The sequence below is a fragment of the Leucopleurus acutus genome (assembly GCF_964270905.1).
Source record: "Leucopleurus acutus genome assembly, chromosome: 18".
Taxonomy (NCBI): Eukaryota; Metazoa; Chordata; class Mammalia; order Artiodactyla; family Delphinidae; genus Leucopleurus; species Leucopleurus acutus.
The window spans coordinates 28,397,657-28,414,913 of NC_139160.1; the positions used below are offsets into that span (position 1 = coordinate 28,397,657).

Consider the following 17,257-nt stretch of genomic DNA (forward strand, 5'->3'; position numbering starts at 1 on the left):
ATTCATGACAGGTTTATTAAGGACAAGAGATATATTAAATCCTTGGAAGTTATATTTTACATTAAAAGTAAATTAAATCCATAAATTAAATGTGTACACAGATGAGCCTAGTATTAGCAAACTGTAATGAGGTACTGTTTAATTTTCCTGTGCTAGGTACATTCATCAGGACCCACTGAGTCTCTCTGGTAATTGTCAGTATGCCCCATGTGTCTGCCATTTTCTTCATTAGAATCAGATCTCCTTACAATCATAAGGCAAAGCACATTTTTATATTAGGGAGAAAGGATGGCATTACTATCCCAATATTTTAATCTGGAATACATATATCTGCTATTCTCTATAATGACATATTTGGGAAGTCAAATATCCTTAAAAGAGACATTTACTATAATAAAGTCAGTCTACTCTTTAAATACTTAAGTAACGAATAGTGTTTTGTGTGTAAATGTGTGCTTAAGTTTAAAATGTATAGATTTACAACAACAAAAAATTGCCAAAGTTCAGTAAATTTATTTTGTCAAAACAATTGATATCTTGAGCATTACTGACCCAATAGGACATCAAAATAAAAATTGTCTAAAGTTAAAGCATATTACATTAACAAACAAATGATTTGCAGTCACAAAATTATAAATGCAGTTTGGGTTGGGGGTAGGTGGAGGGGAGTTAATCCAAATTACAGCAATGGAAGTCTTCAAACTATCTTCTGAACAAGACCATTGATTTTTCCTTTCATCTCTTTTTGAGACATTGAGTTCCCTTTAAGAAAAAAAGAATCAATGGAGTATCACAGTTGGTAATTTGTTACAAATTCTTGAGACTATAAAAGGTATAATCTGGCTAAATTACCTGTGGTTTCCATATTAGCTTGTTTGGCAGGATGATCTACTACAAAGTAGGCTAGTTGCCCCACTAGTCAATCCCCCAGTAGTTAAAATTTCCTCTATATCCATCACTGTTATAAAAGCTTCCATAGCCACATCCACCAAACTCTCTGTAGCTGCTTCCATCACCTCTGCTGCTGCCAGTACAGCTGCTACTAAAGCTGGAGTTGCTAAAAACACTACTATGTGAATAATATCTGGCACAAATCCTCCACAGAATCTACTACTCTTAGAATGTCCACTACAGCTACCCTTGTAATGATGTTGATATGTCTTATTTTCAAACTAAGATGGCACTTCTTATTTAGCTTCCACAAGAAGATCCAACAAACCCTTGGTCATATTTATGTTCCTCTTGTTAAAGAACAAAGTGGCAAGGCCAAGGTTTCCTACACATCCTGTGCAGTCAATGCAATGTACATTTTTTTCAATACCATTTGGCAAGTCAAAATTTACAACTTCTTTCCCATTTGAAATGTGAAGTCCTCTTGCTGCTCCTGCTCTAGCCACTAGGATTGGGCTTTTTCCTGAGAGGAACTGGTGAAGACTTCTTCATCATCTCTCCAAGATCATTCTCCATGGATACTGGTACAAGCATATCCTTCATGGTGTAAAAAGTCCTCCAGACTATCCGCACATTTTTGGTCTCCACAAACACTAAGGTCAATGAATTCTTTCCTGTTGCACTTAAAAGGTTAAGCAGAAATAACTGTTTGTCTTACTCTTTTGATGTGAGGTTCTCAGAGGTAGAGCCAATATTCCTGCATCCAAAAAAATATAGTCATCCAAGAAATCATGAGCAAGTATCTGTATTTCCTTAGGGAAAGCAGCACTAAACATGTTATGATAAACTCTCTTTGGTGGCATAGTATCTTGTTCAAGTATCCCATATATCTGAGGTTCAAATCCCATATCAATATAAGATCCACTTTATCCAACACCAAGTATTTGTGGAACTGTAATATTTTCTCTTTCCATCATGTCTACCAGGCCTCTGGGAGTAGCAACTAACATGTGCCATCCACATTCTAAGTATCGAATCTGCTAACCAATACTAGCATCACCATAAATGATGTAAGGACTATCTCCAGGCCAGTATGAAAATTTTCTGGCTTCCTTATAGATTGGTACTGCCAAATCTCTCTTGTTGATGCTAATACCAAAGAGATTGGATATTGGATATTACCCTTACCTTCTGTTTTTCTTCATGGCCCTCAAAGTCTCTCCTTGACCATCTGAATAAATATGACTCAAGATCGGCAAAAGAATTTTTACAGATGCTGTTTGGGTACAAGACATCAAGTGTCTTTCTCTTTCATAAAAAGAATAGCACAAGGTTGCAGTGGAGCCAAGTGAGTATAAAAAGTAAGCTTGATGTTTCCCATAATAGTTTCTCCCATCTTAACATCAATAACACTTTCAATGTGTGGGAGCCAGCTATTGGCTTTTGCCTCAATTGAAATGTCGTATTTCTCAAAGTTAATCTCAGTGTTATCTTCAGAAAAAAGTTCCTGCTCCAAGCAGTCACTTGGAAATGGTTTTCCAAACATTTCTATTTGTCACACCAATGACAGTTTCTACCATGTTCAAATTTTCCAAAGCCACACCTGTCACCATGGCAGCCAGTGTTGTTATAGTCACTCTCTTCATTATCATCAAACCTTCCCTTTAGTCACTTCCACCATCACTGAAGAAACTAGACTTTCCTCTTGAATCATTATGAGACTCAAAATACTACATGTATCCTTATCTTTACTAGAACTCCACTCTGAACTGTCTTTATCATTGACTTGTTTAGTAATTCCTTTGTTCCTTGAATGGAAAGGAATATATCACCCTTTGCCAGCTGTCCTTCCTTGACTCTGATTATCTGGAGAATTAATGTTGCTGGTCCAGCCCAAGGGCATTTTCTACTAACACAGGATCCATCCGTGAAGAATACAGATAACTTGGAATCTCCCTCTGCTGCTGAGTGAGTATGTTTGATGAACAGTAAGTGACTCTCGCTGGAGAACTGTGGTTCTCTAACACATGTAGAATTTTGTTCCAAAAACTGAGATCTCCAGATATATAACCATGTTTGAAAGAAATGTCTCTGAACAATTTACAATTCAACAAAAAAGCTTTACAACATTATCACTCAATGATTATAAGTATGGCTAAGAAAAATACTTGATAAATGTGTATTTTAATGGTTTATATGTTTTCTAAATAAATTTTAAATTATTTAATTATTTAAAAACCACCTCTTCAGATGTGTTTAATTAATACTTCTCTAATCAGACTATCATACCAGGTTAAATGTTATTGTATATATTTCAGCCAGAAAGATTGATTGAGATTTTATAATTTGTTTTTTCCTTGTTTATTCTATTCTGAGTTACAGTGTAACTTAATGGTCTATACTTTTTTCTGTGAAAAGGAGTTAAGTTTTTGGGTACTAAGTAAATAACTGTGAATTCACTTAATGGTTTGCAAGTAGCACAATGCCACAATGTAATAGTGCAAAGTGAAAACTATCATTTTAGAGATTGCTTTGAATTTCATTTTTGACAACAAATAAGTTTATATCAAATATTATGTGCAGTTAGAATCACTATAACTCTGTGGATTTAGGAGTATATTATACAAACAAACAAATTATTGGCTAATACTTCTTGACATATTCAAGGTTAAATGTTGACAAGTGCAATGCAAACTCTTCACCCTCCCATTTTAAATACTGTAAGTAAAATACAAAATGTTTAAATGTAACAAGTTAATAGATTTCCATAATCCTAATTCTATAAATAGAATTTTTCAGGTCTCAAGATGCAATGCAGATAATCCAATGTCCAATACAAAAGAAATTATTTTATTAGTGATCTTTCCTGGATTATGCACAGATGAAGTGTAATTAATACTTCTTTGTGATTTTTGTTCCTTTGGAATTGATAAATTATAATACCATATAATTTTCAGAATAATAAGATTTTCAAGCTGTAAAATACTTATAAAAATACATATCCAACCCTTCATTACCTTATAGATAAAGAAATGGGGATGAAGATGTTAACTGACTTGCTGATGTCAAGCTTGCTATCTAGTGACAGATTTGAGAGAATAAGTCAAGATACTTGATTCCTATGTCAATGAAATATTCTGTACGAGATACCACCCTTCCTTTTAAATTAACACTAAAGCATAATAAATGGATGTTTCACATAGATACTATTATTCCTTTAATGCAGATTTCTCTGCTTTACAGCGATCATGCCTTCTGGATTAACTGGAAAAATAACTATCAGATTTCTTCTTTTTATTCTGAGTAAACAGTTTTCCCAAACTCCACCTGATGTGAAATTTTCTACCTCTACCAAAACCCAATAAATAACAACATGAATTTCTTCTCTTTCCCAGGTATTCAGAAATTTCCCAGAAATAATTACAACAAAAGGCTCCAGGAGAAGATAAGACATATGCTGAGAAATTTTGTGTTTGACAGGAATTTAAGCATTCATGGTAAAGAATGTTTAAGTATGGGAATTAGATACACTATTTCAACATACAGATTTCCTCTGAGGAAGTAGAACTGGACGGGACAAGGAAGATCAAGTTTTAGTTCTATACATGAAGCTATTTCTGTCCTTCCTTCTTTTTCTCCCTCTCACCCAACCTCCTGCTTTCTTTCTCTTCCTTCTTTTCTTTTTCCCTAGTTTTAAAATTATAATCTGTATGGTGTTAGAGAATGTCCTAATTTCATGTGGGCAAAAAAAATAAACTCAAAATGGAGTAAAGACCTAAATGTAAGACTGCGTACTATAAAACTCTTAGAGGAAAACATAGGCAGAACACTCTCTAACATAAATCACAGCAAGATTTTTTTTGATCCACCTCTGAGAGTAATGAAAATAAAATAAAGAAAGAAATGGGACCTAATTAAACTTAAAAACTTTTCAATAGCAACGGAAACCATGGAAATAAAACTCACAAAATGGTACAAAATATTTGCAAATGAAGTAACCAACAAGGGATTAATCTCCAAAATATACAAATAGCTCATGCAGCTTAGTATCAAATAAACAAACAACCCAATCAAAAAATGGGTGGAAGATCTAAAACATCATTTATCCAAAGACATACAGATGGCCAAGAGGCACATGAAAAGATGCTCAATATCACTAATTATTAGAGATATGCAAATCAAAACTACAATGTGATATCATCTCACACTGGTCAGAATGGCCATCATCAAAAACTCTACAAGCAATAAATGCTAGACAGGGTGTGGAGAAAAGGCAACCTTCCTACACTTTTGGTGGGAATATAAATTGATACAGCCACTAGGGAGAACAGTATGGAGTTTCCTTAAAAAACTGAAAATAGAGCTACCATATGATCCAGCAATCCCACTCCTAGGCATATATCTGGAGAAAACCATAATTTGAAAGGATACATGCACCCGAATATTCATTGCAGCACTATTTACAATAGCCAGGACATCAGTCTACTTAAATGTCCATCGATGGAAGAATAGATAAAGAAGATGTGGTACATATATACAATGGAATATTACTCAGCCATAAAAAAGAATGAAATAATACCATTTGCAGCGTACATGGATAGACCTAGAGATTGTCATACTGAGTGAAGTAAGTCAGACAGACAAAGACAAATATCATATGATATTGCTTATATGTGGAATCTTAAAAAATGGTACAAATTAACCTATTTACAAGACAGAAATAGAATCACAGATGTAAGACACAGTTTTGTTTCCCCTTGGTAACCAAACTTATGGTTACCAAAAGGAAAAATGGGGGGAGAGATAAGCTGGGAGGTTGGGATTGACATATACAAACTACTATATATAAAACATAATTAATAAGAAACTACTGTATAGCACAGGGAGCTCTATTCAAAACTCTGTAATGACCCACATGGGAATAGAATCTAAAAAAACAGTGGCTATATGTATATGTATAACTGATTCACTTTGCTGTACAGCAGAAACTAACACAACATTGTAAACCAACTATGCTTCAATAACAATTAATTTAAAAAATAAAGTGAAGTAAATATGGTGGTACATGCTAGAGAGACAATTTTTTCTGATTTTATATATGTTTCAATATAGCATGATTAAAAATAAATAATCAAAATATTTGAATAATAAAAATGTACCCTAATTGGTAACTAAAGAAATTGATAGATTAACAAACTACATTTATGTAATTTTAGGAGAGAAACTCAAATGAGATAACCTTCGATATATATTTTAATTTAAGTTTACATTCTGAACCCTAAGCCCCCAAGTGAAATATCAAAACATTCATCTTTATGGTTATTTGAATGGGTAGCAAGCATTCCCAAAGCTGTATAGTTTGGGATTTATTTGAGAGAGATTAGTGTTCCCTTGGTCTCTTGAATTGACTAGCTCGCTCTCCTAAACTGAGAAAGATGAAATTTATTTATAGGTCCTCAAGCTTTTATTATTTAAATTATAAATATTCCCCAAACAAGCTAAGCTATTCCCCATACTAGCTGTAAAAAAATTAGCAGAGGCAATATATGTCTACAAATATTTGTGTTTCTAATCTAGTGGATAATTATGTAACTTGTCCCCATATTATCACTGAGGTGAAGGTGGATCAGTGAGGAAGTCTTGTAAAAATCTGCATATTGACGAACTGTTAAAAATATTTTCTTCACAGCCCCAGGATTGAAAGCTATGCCACTAGATCCATAATTTTTTAATAATATTTTTTCAATCCCTTTAATTTTTCCTTCCCACAGATAAATAAAAGGAAACTATCTGATTTCCTAGATAATGACTTTGCAGAGTTACTTAGAGTATTATTATGATGATTATTATGATGATTATTATATTAACATTATTAAGATATAACATTCATCCATGCTGAAGAACTCTTCAACATAAGTGATTCCAGGAAATATCTTACCCAGGGCACAGTCACATCCATCAGTTGACTCCCACTCTGAGCTATAATATTCAGTTAGTTTCATTGAGTTTAGTTATTAAAAACAATAAAGTGTAGGGTTTTAAGTTTTCTCTTCATTCTATATCTCCTTGTTCTTGTTATTATTTTCATTTTTTTCAAGTTCTATCTCCTTTGACTGTCACTAACTGTTTGATTGATTAAGAAAGGATCAAGTATTTATAGAGCCTCAACTGGGTGCTACACAATATGTCAATGGCTTTTCCAAACATCTCACTTTTTTTTCACCTTTACAGCAGTTCTATGGACTGCATAATCATCCAGCATTTAAAATGAGGAATTTGAAATTTAGAGAAATAAAGAGTGGTGGTCAAAGTAAAACACAATAAATCCTAGATGAGGGTTTAGCTCCAGACTTTCTGACTATAAGTCTGTTACACCATAGACACCTCCCTTAACTTGGGTGCCTTGTTAATCTTTTCATTTATTTCTATATTTCTATACAGTGAGGTAATCTGCTGTCAAATTGTTTGGTCTTTAATTCCTTCCTTCCTTCCTTTCTTCCTTCCCTCTCTCCTTCTTTTCTTCCTCTTTCTTTCTTTTTTCACCAGTAGTGATGTGATAATAAATTTGTCTTCAAAATAAAAATCTTTGACATGTGAGCTCTGGTGACCATTTAGTGTCTTTATAATAGATTCTTATAGCATATACACCACAAAAATCCCTATCCTTGATGAGAAAATAAAATTTAAGAATTATTTCTACTACCTTTATGTGATTTTTCTGTCTTCTGAGCATTTAACAGAAGTGTATTGGCTGAATCACATAAACTGTCTACACAGTGGAGTCAGTATTAATATCCAATTTATTATACAGTTAGTGAATTCACAATTTTAACATATTAATAACTTGTCTGATGTCAGCAAGAAAGTCTGAATGCCAGTTGTAAACTTATTAAGAATTAAATTTATTTTCTAACCTTTCTGTTAAGCACTCACTTTCCTTTAATATTGATAAACAATAGTTTTAGATTCTCAGTATTCATGAATTATATGCTAGCCTGAAAAAGACCATACTATTAAGACAATTTACTGAAGTTTATGTAGGTTATATACTGTATAAGTCCATTAGGTGATATAACAAAATACAACAGACTAGGTAGCTTCTACAAAATAAATACTTATTTCTCACAATTATGTAGGCTGGAAGTCTGAGATCTGGGGGGCAGCATGTCAAGTGAGACTTCTCTTGTGTCCTCACATGGCGGAAATGTCCCAGGATCTCTTCATCTCTTTTATAAGGCTCTAATTCCATTCACCAGAGTTCCACAATCATGACTTAAGCACCTCCCAAAGGGTCTAATACCATCACCTTTGGGAGTTAAGACTTCAACAGATGAAGTTTTGTGGCATATAAACATTCAGACCATAGCATCTATTTATACTTAAAACAGCTAGAAGTTTGGTGATTTGAATTCTCATTTGTCTTATGCTTGGTTGCCTATAGGAAAGTCGTTCTACTTCTTTGATTTTCTTTTCAGTATCTTAATCTAGTATACTACAATAATTTTTTTATGGCAAGATTATTATGAGATCAGTTAGATTATATAAGTAACAGAATTTCAGCCATATAGAAAGAATGTATTCTTCTACAGCAAGATCTTTAACGATTTGTGCTTCCTTTTTTAGCTCTAAAATTGAATCAGTTAATATTAAAAGTCTTTGTAATTGTCCATTAGTAAATCATAAACACCTAGAAAATAAATAAATTTTGTCTGTCTTACTTGTGTTGAATCCCCTTCTAGTAGATTTCTGGCACACAGTAAAATTTCAATGAACATTTACTAAATAAATAATAATTGTGAGGTTTCCAGTTCTGAATGTAAGAAATGTAGAAGCCACCACTTTGTCCCAACACAAGTAAAAGCTGAAAGACTTAAAAATCTTCTTCAATTATTCTAGAATCCCCAAGAGAGGTGAGGACAGAAGGCAAATCACTGTTCCCAAAAGAGATCAGATGGACAAAAAATACAGAGAATAACAACTTAACTAAAGCAGAGACATGAGCAGAAACTGCCATGGGAGCCAGTGCCTAAGTAGGAAAACAAGAACTGCAATTGCCAAATTGCTGGAGGTTCAGTGCGGACAATTGTGAGAGTTAAAACTCCATGGGGAATGAGTCCTGGTGTGGGAAGCACAATGTGATATTTACCTCCAGGAGCTCAACCAGTTCCCCACTGTAAATATCAGAGGAAAATCCCCTCCTACAAAAAGCAGAGGCTGGGGAAAACGAATCATTTTGAAATACACCAGAGCACTCTGTTCTTAGCAAAGCCTGCTCTCAGCAGAAACTAGTTCAGTGGAGCCTAACCTGCTGGCATGTTATCACATCCTAACTGATTGGGAGAAGGGGAGGAAAAAAAAAAAAAAAACAAGACCACTGTAGCCAACTTCTCCCACCTAAGGGGAGTAGAAAAATTTTAAACACTTGTGAATATCACAGTCCAGAGGCAGGCATAGGCTCACTAAAATACTAAGACTTAATCACAGGACTAAAAATGTTTCCCCTGAGCCCTCAACACCACATTAGTGAAGGCCAATTTACAGCAGTTCCTTTATCTAGTCCATCCTGTCTGGCTATCAAGAAAAATTATATCGTATACCAAAAGGTGAAAAACACAACTTGAAGGGGCAGAGCAAGTCAGAACCAGACATGGCAAGGATGTTGGAATTATGAGAAGGAGAATTTAAGACAACTATGATTAATATGCTAAGGGCTCTCATGGATAAAATAGACATCATACAAGAACAGATGGGCAAGGTAAACAGAGAGATGGAAATCCTAAGAATGAACCAAAAAGAAACATTAGAAATAAAAGTCAGTATAATAGAAACGAGAAAGGCCTTTGACGAGCTTACTAGTAGACTGGACATGCTTGAGGAAAGAATCTCTGAGCTCAGCGTATCTCAATAGAAACCCCCCAAACTGGAAAGCAAAGAGAATAAAGACTTAAAAAATAGAACAGAATATTCAAGTACTGTGGGACAATAATAAAACGTATAACATATGCATGATGGAAATGTCAGGACAGAAAAAGAGAGGAAGATTAGATATTTAAAAGAATAATGACCAATAATTTCTGTAATATAATGCCAAATACTAAAGCATAGATTCAGAAAGCTCTGAGAACATCAAGCATGACAAATACCAAGAAAACCTACATGTAGGCATGCAATTTACAAATCATAAACAATCAAGATAATGACTCAAAGACCTTAACAGACATCTCACCTAAGAAGATATAGAGATTTCAAATAAGCATATGAAAAGAATGCTCCACATCATACGTCATCAGGGAAATATAAATTAAACAACACATTAAAAAGGCTAAAATCTGGAATACTGACAACAACAAATGCTGGGGAGGATGTGGAGAAATAGGAACTCATTGCTCATGGGAATGCAAAATGGTATAGCCACTTTGGAAGAGAGTTTGACAGTTTCTTACAAAAATAAACATGCCCTTATTATATGATTCAACAATTGTGTTCTTTGGTATTTACCTAAAGGATGTGAAATTTATATCCACATAAAACCTGCATATGGATGTTTACAACAGCTTTATTCACAATTGCCAAAACTTAGAAACAACCAAATGTCCTTCAGTGGTGAATGTATAAATAAATCGTGGTACATATATACAAAGGAATATTATTCAGTGCTAAAAAGGAATGAGCTATCAAACCATGAAAAGTCAAGGAGGAACCTTAAATACGTATTACTGATCTAAAGAAGCCAATCTAAAAAGACTACTACTATATGACATTCTGTAAAAGCAAAATTATGAAGCCAGAAAAAGATCGGTGCTTGTCAGGAGTGGGGCGCAGAGAGTGATAAGGGATGAACAGGCTGAGCACAGATCATATTTAAGGCAGTGAAAATACACTATATGAGGTTAGAATGATGAATACATATCACTATATATTAGTCCAAACCCATAGAATGTACATCAAGAGTGAACACTAATGTAAACTATGGACTTTGGGTAATTATGGTGTGTCAAGGTAAGTATGTCAATTGTAATAAATGTACCACTCTGGTGGGGGAGGTTGGTAATGGGGGGGGGGGGACTATACATGTGTGGAGACAGGGGATATGTGTGAAATCTCTGCATTTTCCTCTCAATTTTGCTGTGAATCTAAAATTGATTTTGAAAAGTCCCTTAAAATAATAATAATAATTCTGAAGCATATGAATTTCTTTCTGTATCCTATAATCAACACAAAATAGGTAATAACATGCTCACAAATTTAAAAATGAATATAATGCTGTAAAAGTTAAAAAGGTAAAAGTAAATTTATTATGCTTTCATTTTAAAGCAATTGAAAATCAATTGTAAATAAATTCACTTTAGTAAAATATGTAGATATGGATTTAAATACATATTCCAAAATTATAGTTAATTTTATACATTTGTAATTATCTCCATTTTAAAACATCTGAAGAGATTGACATATATTGATGTTAAAAACAGAAAGTTTTAGAGGTAAGTCTTAAGCTGTGACTATATGTCCAAAATCCTGCTTCCTACTGTCCGCAGGAAACTGTGTCCTGCCCGCCATGTTGCACTGCATCCAGTAAAGTTGCTTTAGCTCAAATGTTTAGCCCCAAATATAACCAACTTTCTCAGCTCCCAGCTCAAAGATAAACAATGCCCTCTCTACTGAAGTAAACTTCTATATCCCTAAGTTTAAATTTTTACTGGATATGATGCTGAGAATTGAGTTATGGGAAAACTTTTACCTAAGCATTTTATTTATGAACAGGGTTTTACCTGAGATATCATTCACTGGTTGTTCCCTATATGTCTGAACTGTAAACACGATAACCTCTAAGTCAATACACCATATATCTCAATAGAACAGAATTTAATAAAGAATGAGTGTTTTTTGGCTTCTGATACAAGAATAAAAAAATAATTATGGTGAGATTTTGCCTGTAAGATGGCCCTTAGAATGGAGGCTTTGAGAATGTGTTATTGTTTTTTAGAGTAGCATTGTTGTTATAAAAATAACAAAATGTTAAGTAGTGGGAGAAGCAGAATTGGCATGATTTAAATTACAATTTTTTTGTGAGACTCCAGATTAATATACTCTGATTACATGTGGCATTTAATTAAATTATTTCATTTCAATACCCGCATTCTATAAATAGCATTAATATAGCACTTTCATTCAGATCACCAAAGGTTTACTGAATGACATTTGAGAACTGTGACCATGTGATAAGCACTAAAGATTTTAAAATGAATGCCATGTTATCTCTTTTTATTTTTTCTTTTAGTAATAGTACAACCTATAGGGGAAGACATAAGAATAAAATTATCATTTAATTGCAGTGTGTAAAATACTATACCATATGAATGTAGATTCTCAGTGGCAGATAAACTGATCAAAGCAGCATGTATAGGAAAAAAACATGGATAGGGCGTATCAGCAAAACTATTATCTAGTCCAAGTTTTTTTTTTATTTTCTTAATATGAAATCTTGAGAAAATAGTTTCACAGTTGATCAAGTTTCTTTAATCATTAAATGATTGACCATTACTTAAAACAGCTAATATTTCTTGTGAAGCTTCACTTTATATAAAAACCTACTCCAGATGTTCCTATGGATACGAAGATCTTACTGAGTAAGAAATGAAGCCTTAGAGGTAGTACATAAAGAGAGCCTAACATCAAAGAATCATATCATTGTGTTCTACCCCCTGCTAGTTAATGCATTTGGCAACAAATCACGTTTTTCTAAGATCCCAGAGGGACAAAAATGTGTAATTGTCTGAAACATGATGTAAAAATGGAAAAGACAGCACATGCATTCAGCTACCTACATGAGGAAGATAACATTTTCTATTTTCTTAAATTGTATTTATACTAGTTTCTGTTAAGGTAGCAACTAACAATAAAGATAAAATACAAAAGACATTTCAAAGTGTGATTTCCCAATACAAAATCAGATGACCCTGGGTAACTCTGATGCTTCTATTTCTGCTTTTGATCTAGTTGAGGATGTTATAACATGGGGTGGGGGCTGATGAGAGTAAAGGTGTTAAAGTACTTCCATTGAAGTAAGTGAGACTGCAGAGTGAAATTGTACAGCTTTCCACACCATAAATGAATTCTAGTTCATTGAAAGGATATAGACATGCTTATGCTGACAGAACTATTCAGTATATTCTTGCAAAATTTGTCTCTAATAATAAATTAAAATATACTTTCCCCTAAATGGATATCCCTTCCTCCTAAATTAAAGTTTAAATGATTTTTGTTGCAAACTGATTTTTCTTTTGCATTTACTTGCAAACATGGGGGAGAGGGAATGAATGCAATGTTAGATACGCTCATAAACACATTCAGTTCATGTAAAAGGAAATTTTTATCTTTCCTGAAGTTATTAATCAAAAACTAGTTCCCAAAGTAGCTAACCTTGTGTCAACAAGATAGATGAATATTAGACTACACACAGAAACTGAGATGTGCAGAATACATAAGTGCCATACATTCTACAAATTTCTGCACAAATATATTCTCTTCTAAAAGGTGATTTTTGTGAGTTTTGGTTCTCTAGTGATATTACTAGAAATTATTAGGACATACAATAAGGGGTACAAGATGTTAAGACAAAGAATTTAGAAAACACTTTTTACTACTTATCAATCAGGGAAGATACTGACTGCCTGCTGTTTAAGAAAGTTAGTCCTGGGGATATATAAACCATTAGACCTTGAAAAAAGTGATATCTAAAATGTGCTGTTACCCCCATAGGTAGCTATATTTTCCATCTGGGTGAATTGAGCTGTGCAAATTAGCATGTGACCACAAACCAAGACCAAAATAAATCCAAGTCATGAGAGAAAGGTATCAAACAGGAAGGATGAGAGAAAAGTAAAGAAGAACCCCTGTCTCTTTTTCCAATTGCTTTCCTATTAGGTTTTCAAAGGAATCTGTGTTGGGTGAGAAAGATTTTGATTTTCAGATCCACAGACAGATTTTCTTATATATATTGGACACAGAGGGGGATAGAAAAATACATGGCCTCAAGGTGGAATGAGTAAGTCAATAGTTAGAAAAGATTCAATGAATTGGAAAGAATTGTGTATTCTTAAACCATCTACAAGCTTGGCTAAATTAAGTGTATCTAAAGGGAAATCACAGTTCTTTCTATTTTGGAAAGAAATTGTTTTATGTTTAATAAAATCAAAAATATTTAATTGTATTTTATTTTAAACCAAACTGAATGTTAAATTCCTTATAATTGTATTTTTGATTACCTATTACAGGTCATTGTTCTACACTTACCCTAATTGTGTGTAAATCACACAAACACACACAAACATACATAGGGTTAGAGTATAGATGAAAACACATATGCACCAAGAAGGTATAGACATGTTTATTAATCACATAATAAGACTTTCTAGGGAGAGCAGGGTTGACTCCCAAGCAGGTCCAAAAATGGTTTGAAAAAGCAGGAAAGGAAGACTGGCTTGGGTTCCTGCAACATGGGTCTGATATTGTGGGGAAGGTTTCCTATGTGACCACTGGGTTTCTGTGGTTTGAACTTCCCATGAGGGCTAACAGAGGTAGCATTCCACCTTTCTTACAAGCCTGCCCAGATCAGTTCTGTTTTATGGCCTGAATGTGGTCTAATTCTGTAAAATCTTTCATGTATGCTTGAGAAGATGTGTTTTCTTTTGTTGCTGAATGGAGAATTCTGTAAAGTTAATTTGATCAAGTTCATTGATAGATCTGTTCAGGTCAACTCTGTCCTTCCTGATTTTCTACCTGCTTAATCTATCAATTTATAACAGATAGGTTTCAAACCTCCAACTTTTTATTTGATTCTATTTTTATATTTTCTTTTTGTGTGTTATTTATCCTTCTGTTTTTCTTAAAACTATTTTAATGGTTGTCCTAGAATTTACAATATGTGTGTTTAAATAATGTATGTGCACCATCAAATTTCGCTATAACTTTCTGTGTGGTGCGGTTTCTGTCAGTAGCTCGGCTGAGTTGAGCTAGAGAGAAATGAGCTGCTGGATGTCAGAGAAGCCAACTCAAGCAACAAGCCAACAAATGAAAGAGTTTAGTCTTTAATCATTTACCGCAGTGGCAATAAGCAAGAGGCTAGAATGAAGTAACCCAACTCTGCGTTTCATTTTCCCCGGTGGAACAGCGCACCAGTCAAGGGACAGAGGGAACAGCGCAGATGTGCGGGTTTGCTGGCTGCTGATATCCTGAAGAGAAGGGTCTGGCACTTTTAAGGATCCTAAGTTCAGGGAAGGCTGGAGAGAGTGGATAGGAGTGGAAAAGTACTGGGTACCAAGGCATAATGGGGAAAAGTGTCTTCATGGTTTCCTGCCCCATTTTATCCCCTTTTATCCCCCTTAAGGAGGCATCACCAGAGGAGGCTGAAGAGGACTTCTGCCCAAGGCCTCAGATGAATAGACCTCAGAATGAAGGCACAGAGGCCGTGGCTGCATATGTGTGAAGAGCTTACTGTCCAGGGGCCTCAGACCTTGACGCAACTCTCCTCAGAGACTGCAGTGCAGGTTTGGCCTGTAAGACATGACAGGTAAAGCCTTTATAATTGCCTACAGTCAGGCCTGAAAAAACACACATTGGTTTTTAACCAGGAGCCAACCTCTTCAATTACCTTTAAGAATTTATCCTCAATTCCTCCTTCCCATACCTTGTGACATTGCTGTCATGTATATCAATTGTCCATAGGTTATATATTCCTGATACATAATTACAAAATTACTTTAAACAAGCAGTTGTCTTTCATATCAACAAAGAACAAGAAACAAATACTTTATTTTGTTTTCATTTATACCTTTGGCAACTCTCTTCTTTATGTAGTTCCAAGTTTCTGACCTGTATCTTCTTTTTATTTGTTTCCTGCTTGAAGAACTTCTTTTAATGTTTCTTGCAGAGCAAAGATGCTAGAAATGACTTCTTTCATCATTTTTTCTGAGTCTTTATTTCTTCTTCACCTTTGAAGGATAATTTCACAGGATATAGATTTCTAGGTGTTGGGTTTTTTTTTTTTTCCTTTTAATTCTTCAAACGTTTCAACCCACACTCTTTTTTTTGGCATGTTTTTTGATGAGAAGCCTGCTGAAATTCTTACTCTTATTTCTGTCTAAATGAGTGTCCTTTTTTTTTTATCCTCCTTCAATATTATCTCCTCTCTTTTTCCCCTGCAGTTTGAATATGGTATGCCTAGTTGTGAGGTTATTTTTTTCTTTTTATTAAATTTTCTTGGTGTACTCTCAGATTCTTCAATTTATGGCTTAGTGCCTGTCATTAAATTAGTAATTACTTATTTACTAATTTACTAACTGGTCATATTACTTAAAATGTTTCTTCTACATTTTCTCTTTCATCTTTTCTGATATTCCAATTGTGTGTAAGTTTTACTTTTTAATTATTATGATTATCCTACTGTTCTTGGATGTTCTGTTCATTTTTTTTCCTTATTTTTATTTTATTTTAATTTTTAATTCATATTTCTCTTTGTATTTCAGTTTGGAAAATTTCTATTAATCTATCATCAAGCTCACTGATTCTTTCCTCACCTATGTAGAGTCTATTAATGAACCTATGCAAAGCATTTTTCAGTTCTGTTACTGTATTTCTAATTTCTAATGTTCCTATTGATACTTTCTTAGCATTTTCATCTGTTACATTATTGACATAATCTGTCATGTTGTTTACTTTTTCCTTTTGAGTTCTAACCTTAATAATTTTAATTCTCTCATCTGATAATTCCCACATGTGTCATATCTGAGTCTGATTCTGGTAGTTACTTTACTTTTTCAGAAGTTTTTTTCTTTCCTTTTAGCATGCCTTGTTTTGCTTTTTTTTGTTTTTTTTTTTCCATTGAAGCTGACATTATGTAAAGTAATAAATAAGGATTTAAATACACAGACCTTCAACATGAGGATTTATACTAATCTGGCTAAGAGTAGGGATGTTAGTGTACATTGTAGGCATAAGTACAAAATATATCATATTTCTTTAATGTCCTTATGTTTGTCTCCTTGTGCTTTAAAGCTTTCCTTTGTACAGACCCTTAGAGGGAAAATATGTTTCAGATTTCTCATAAGTAGTGATAAACAAGTATTGGAACACAACTATGATGAAAATTATGGCCTACATTTAAAGGGTAGATCTACCTGAAACTTGAAGAAAGTGCTATAGCTTAATGCTAGCATTAAATTTTCTAAGAAAAAAAAACTTACTTAAAATGTGCATTTATTACTTTGATGATCTGTGTTTATCTCTTAATATCATTTATTTATTAGGCATCTTTTTTTCATTTTCATAGAGATGCAACATGGAGGTACATTGTTTAGGAGTAATGTTG

General features: G+C 33.7%; 1 pseudogene across 1 annotated transcript; it reads right to left on the reverse strand.

The window, feature by feature from the left end:
- Positions 1-1,172: 1,172 nt before the first annotated feature.
- Positions 1,173-16,596, reverse strand: LOC309974923 (ATP-dependent RNA helicase DDX3X-like; annotated as a pseudogene). The gene is made up of 3 exons: positions 16,467-16,596; positions 15,386-15,491; positions 1,173-2,699 (listed from the first exon to the last, which is right to left on the reverse strand). The product of its transcript is annotated as an ATP-dependent RNA helicase DDX3X-like (transcript).
- Between the last annotated feature and the right edge of the window lie 661 nt (positions 16,597-17,257).